Consider the following 6633-nt stretch of genomic DNA (forward strand, 5'->3'; position numbering starts at 1 on the left):
ACAAGGTTGCCACATGCCTGGTTCTCTGGAACTGCCTTTCCCCCCTTCTTTTAAGTCCTTCATTTGGAACGTGTACGAGGACGTGGGGCACTTGCGATGGTGAGTGCGGGCAGCCTGCTGGCACCATGGCTGTGGCTGCTGTCAGGTGTCTTCCTCACCTCTCCGGATGATGTCACAGAATCATAAAGGTTGGGACAGACCTCAAAGATCATCTAGTCCGACTGTGAACCCATCCCCACCATACCACTAACCGTGTCCCTCCATGCCACATCTCCATGCTTCTTCAACACCTCTAAGGATGCTGACTCCATTGCTTTACTGGGCAACCTGTGCCACTGCCTGACCACTCTTTCTGAGAAGAAGAAAATTTTCCTACAATCCAACCTGAACCTACCCTGGTGCAACTTCAGGCCATTCCCTCTCATCTTATTGCTGTTACATAAGAGAAGAGGCCAACCCCCACGTTACCACAAGCTCCTTTCAGGCAGTTCTAGAGAGTGATAATGTCATCCCTGAGCCTACTCCAGACTGAATAATCCCAGCTCCCTCATCCAATCCTCATAAGACTTGTGCTCGAGACCCTTCACAGCTTTGTTGCCCTTCTCTGAACATGCTCCAGGTCCTCAATGTCTTTCTTGTAGTGAGGGGCCCAAAGCTGAACACAGTATTCAAGGTACAGCCACACCAGTCCAAGCGCAGAGGAATGATCCTTGTTTATGCTGCCTACACTATTTCTGATACAAGCCAGGATGCCACTGTTCTGCTTGGCAACCTGGGAACACATTGCTGGCTCATGTTCAGCCAGCTGTCAACTAACCTCCAGATCCTTTTCCTCTGTCCAGCCACTCTGCCCCAAGCCTGTGCCATTGCATGGGTTTGTTGTGACCAAAGTGCAGGACCTGGACTTGGTCTTGTTGAACCTCATACAACTGGCCTCAGCCCATTAATCAAACCTATTCAGATCCCTATTGTAGGGCCTTCCTACCCTCAGGCAGATCAACACTTCCTCCCAACTTGGGTGTGACCTGCAAATTTAGTAAGTGAATTTACAAATTTACTCAGTTCCCTTGTCCACATCATCAATGAAGACATTAAACGCAACTGGACTCAGGACTGGTCCAAGGCTCTGGTCAGATGCTGCACAGCTGGTCAGCTTATTTGTAGAGTGCTAGGGTGTACAAATAGCGTAGCAAAACTTGGCTGGTGAGATGAGCTGATCTGTGACTGCAAAATGTTGCATAGTCATGTTGTATTACTCCCTCAACACACACTGATCTGGAAGCTACTGTTACCATTGGCATGTAATCCTTCTGCTGGATTTATATTCCATATTATTTTTTTAAGTTTTGTTTGTTTGTTTTTCTTTTTTTCTCTCTCTCTTTATATGCTGTTATTTAAACAGCATATTGGACTGTTTGGAATTTATTTTGAACTTAGACTTTTAATGGATGTTGTTCTTTCAAGTAATTTCCTCAGATTTGGCAGGCCAGCTAGCATTCACCATGAGTGTAATTAACAGACTTGGAAAGCATTTGTGAATACTGGTGCAGAAGCCATGCTGCAAGGAACATTTTTTGAACTAATTTTCCACTTATATTCCCAGTTCTATCTTAAGTATGTAGTACTCAACAGGGATAATACACTGGAATTTTTGAAATGCATTATATAACCTCCAAGGAGATTTAATCACTTGCATTTTGAAAATGGCATTGCTGAACCTGATACACTCAGGATTTCACTATTATGTACTTTAAACTTTGTCCCCTCAAGATGAAAATATCCTCTAACTATCCTCTAACACAGTGGTGGAAGAGAGAAGCTGCTAGAAAACAAGAAAATTCTAACTTCCACTTCCACTTGCTCAGAACACTTTCTTTTCTATAGCAATCTTATTGAGCATTAGAACACCTGCTTATATTCTATTATTTAATTATTTTCATCATAAATATTTGTTTTTAAAGTGTGCTACCTTTAGCAAAGTACCTCTTAAAAACAAATTGATTTTTTTTCTCTATATTCTCTATTTATCATTTAATGCCTTTCTTTTTTTTTTTTAAGTCAGCTACCCTTAAAGATTGCGACGTACAGGTTAACAGCCCCCAGAACAATACTGAGGTCAGTTCTCCTTATAGCCCTGTTGATCATGCAGGAATCCTATCCCAAATCCTTCAAAGAGGATGGGGTATTTTTCATCACAGTGAGTAGGTGTAGGAAGAAGTGAGGCTGCATTTTTTTGGCCATTTGGAAATTCCACGGAAGTCAGTGGAATTTCTGGCTGCTGAGGAATGTGGGCTCGGCGCCTTCACATCACAAGACTGCGGAGTCATCAGTGATGACTGTTGCTTCACCGGGGTGAGAGAAACTATGCAGGAACAAGGTGAATTAAAATGAGATCTGTTTCTTTTCTGCTTTTCTCAGCAGTAGCTTTTCCCAGTGTACTGCGGCTGGAGCAGGGCAGTGTATAAAGCTTTGCTTCAGCTGTTTAAGGAAGCAGAAAAGCAGTGGCTTTCATTGCAGCTCGACAGCCACCATGTGGCAATAGCATGCATTTTGCTTTATTGAGTTAAGAGAACTGCAGAGCAAGTTACTAAGAGCATAATAGACTGGAAAGTATTTGCTGGACTGCTCTGGAGTTGATTTTTTCCTTCAAATATTAGTAGCAGATTCCATCCATACTCTGCATCCATACACTAGGTTAGCTGGTTCTCCAGAGGACTGGTAGATTTGTTATAGGCCCAATCAAAATCTTTTAGGCCCAAACAAAATCTTTTAGGCCATTTTAATCCATTATGCTGAAGATATGAACTAGCTAGTGGTAGCTGTTTAGATAGCTTAATTTAACCTTGTTTAGGCGATATGCAACCTCTGTGAACTTCTCAGCATTTTCTCTGTTGTAGAATGCAGGAACTGCTAAATTGTGTAACACTAGCAATTGTACTTTCTGTTCTCAGTGCATATAAATAATGCTGAGAACTCCGAGATAACCTGTTATTGAACTACATGTAGCTTCTGTACAGTGCGTTTTCAAAGTCCCACCTGTCCTCATGATTTCTTGAAACACCAAGAATGGACTATCAATGATGATATGAGATTTTGGCGTATCTCATTATATTTTAATTGTATATAGACACTCAAATTCCATTGTATTTTAGAAGAATTATTTTATTTGGTCCCACTATATTTCACTGGGATTTGGGCCTTTCTCTCTCAAGATAAAATCTATAAATAAAATATATCTACTTTATGATAAAGAAGCCTGTTTTGTTTTGTTTTGTTTTGTCTTCCTCAGCTGTAGAACCTTAAGTATTAGAAGTCAGAGAATTTCTCTTAAGTGTAATTTTTTCTGTAATTCTTTCCAGTCTAAAAAGCTACAAAGTCCTAATCAAGTAAAACTGTATGCTCCTAAATGAGACTAAGAATCTCATAAAATATGGGCATCCAAATACTGAGTGGTGATCCTGAAATACCATTGCCAAGTCATTCTAATGCATCTTCATCTAATATACAATGCATTCGTGTGTGTGTTTGTGTGTGCTGTAGTTTAATACTTTCTGTGTTTCTGAGATGCTACTTCAGCACTTGTTCAGAGGGATGTTAGGTTTAAAAATACTGAAAAAGTCAACAATTTATGCAATATCAATTGCAAAGAGCAATTTGAGAGCTCTTTGGAGACTGTACACAGTTTCAGATGTCCAATGGTCAAGAAGGGCTGAGGGGAAGGTGAGAGATGGGATCTAAATTCACTTTCTGTCTGGCTCTTTGCATGTTTATTCTGACTTTTTCTGTGGCTGGCTGTGTTGAAGCCCACTTTGAAATCAACTTGAGGCATCTCATGCAATATGGAGTTCTGGCAGCCTGCACTCCTCAATCAGAACTTGAATGAGATCAGGGTTAGGCTCAGTTCTTTGTTATCTCTAGAACTTTCATGTTTTCTAGGACTTTTGTTAGAGCTCAGCTTTTGAATTTCAGACTTGTTTCAGGTATGGGATGCTTATTGCCCCTTTGTTGTATAACTGTTTGCTATAGACTGGTAAGATCAATATGTTGTCTTCTAATATCTGCTACAGACCTTACTTATGTTATAGTTTTACATCTAAAGCCTTACTTGTGATATAGTTTTACATCAAAATTTTTTTCATGGTGGTATTCCAATAATAGACTGTTAATAAATAATATTTATTAAATTAATTTATTAAATTAAAAATATTTAATAATAGCAGTGACTTTATAGGTTTTTGTTGTTGTTTTGTTGTTGTTGTTGTTGTTGTTTTAATTTTCCAGATTTACAGGTATAGTTCAGCTGACATGTAATACTCTGGCAATTCAATGAGCTGCAAATAAGATTTACACATTGCTTTCTACTCAGTTATGCCTATTGTGTTACTCTCTTTGATTGAAATCCTCAGGTAAGGAAGCCGAAGCAGCAGCCTTTAGAGTTAAAGGTGGACCCGACTCTAGGGTAGGTCTATGTTGACTTGCAGGAAATTTTTCTGTCTTAGGGATTGATTTTGGGCAGAGAAGCTTGCAGACTTTATGGCTAGTATTTTCAGTTGAATTAACTACTTGCTTCTGTTCTGCAGCAGGTATTTAGACCTTGGATAAATGATGCCTGTCCTACCTTCTTTTCCTTCCTTTTCATTTTTACAGACAGCTTTATCAGCCCCTATCATAAATAAATATATCTTGCTTTGACTCTAACATACACAAATAACAGTCATCACTGATTGCTAATTACGATGTATCATTAGCAAGAAGTAATCTGAAGAAATGATTATATTAATGCTTGGATTAGTTATCCTATAAATTGACAACTAAAAATTCATTGGCATCTGTCTACCCTTCTAGGAAAAGAGCAAAATATGTGTTTTTAAGCAATAGGTAGATGTTATGATATTCCAGTAATCCTACTATCTCTTCCATCTTTTGTCTTTACTGGTAAAATTGACTTTCATGGACTGTCAGTCCCTTGAGATCAATGGAAAAGATTGGAACAATGTCAAGTTACACTTGGTGGAAGGCAATCAATTTAGGGAACATTTAAACAAACATGACATCCAGAAATCCAGCAACCTGTCAAGATGCACACACACATGCTGAGTGAGCAACGCAATGTTACATAGAGCAACTCCTGATTGTCTTTGAAAGGCCATAGAGTTTGTTGGTGAGGGTGTTTCCTGAGTAATGGTAGAAAGAAAATGTCATACCTATTATCAGTAAGCTCAAGAGAACAGATGTGGGGAGCTACAGACCTGATGTTAATACCTAAGAAGGTGATGAAAGCCACAATGCAGAAAAGCATTTCTGAGCATGAAGGACACAAGCATGATCAAGATTAATCAGCATTATGAAAGGAAAATAGTCTTATCAACCTGATAGCCTGCTATTATGCAATGACTAGCTAGGAGGGTGAGGAAAGAGCAGTGGAAGTTGTTTATCTTGACTTAAATAAGGCTTTTGACATTATGTCACACTGTCCTATGACAGTGTGGACTAGGAAAGTGTGAACTGAAAACTGGATGAAAAGCAGGGCTTGCAAAGACTTGTGATCAGTGACACAATGTCAAGTTTGAAGCCATTTACTAATGGTGGATACTGGGTCTGTTCATGTTTAACATCTTTATTTATGGCTTTGTGATGATACAGAGTATACCCTCAAGTTCATAGGCAATAGAAATCTATGAAAAATGGATATACCTGTTAGTCATGTTGCCATTCAGAGGAAATGAGTGGGCAGGAATCTCATGAAAGGAAATACAAAGTCTCGATCCTGGGGAATAATAACCTCATGGAAAAAATACAGACTGAGAGAACAAACAAACAAACAAACAAAAAAAAACAGCTGGAAAGCAATTTTGTCTCTAAGCAGACATTATGTTGAAAATGAGCCAGCAATGTATCGCTGCTGCAAAGAAGCCCAAAAGTATCTTGTGCTGTAGTAAGAGTGTTGTCAGCAGGTTGGGGGAAGTGATCCTTTCCCTCTGCTTAGCACCAATGAGAGATCTGTGATTGTTCAAAATAGAGAAGAGAAGGACCAGAAGTTATGGCAGAGAGTTAGAACTAGATGCTCTTTAAGATCCCTTCCAACCCAAACCATTCTATAAGTCTATGATTCTATCTTATCCATGTGCATAAGTACCTGATGGGAAGGTGTAATAAAGATGGAGCCAGGCTTTTCTCAGCGGTGTCCATTGGAATGACAAGAACTAGTGGTCATAAATTGAAACAAAGAAAATTCCATCAGAACGTAGGTCAGTGCATTTTATCGCTAAGGTGATAAAATACTGGAACGGGTATCCTGGAGAGGTCGTGGCTTGGAGATAATTAATTAAAATCTATCTGGACACAGCTCTGAGCACCCTGGTCTAGTTGACACTGGTTTGAGCAGTGGCTGGACTAGACAATCTTGAGATGTCCCTTACAAAGAATCATAGAATATCCTGAGTTGGAGGGGAATTGCAAGGAGCATTGAGTCCGACTCCTGGATACACACAGCACCACCCAAAATCCAAACCCCATGTCTGAGAGCACTGCCCAAACGCTCCCTGAACTCCGGCACTCAGGCCGAGCCCACTGCCCTGTGCAGCCCGTTCCATGCCCACCGCCCTCCGGTGCAGAACCTGTCCCTGACCCCCA

Source organism: Meleagris gallopavo, chromosome 3 (assembly GCF_000146605.3).
Source record: "Meleagris gallopavo isolate NT-WF06-2002-E0010 breed Aviagen turkey brand Nicholas breeding stock chromosome 3, Turkey_5.1, whole genome shotgun sequence".
Classification (NCBI taxonomy): Eukaryota; Metazoa; Chordata; class Aves; order Galliformes; family Phasianidae; genus Meleagris; species Meleagris gallopavo.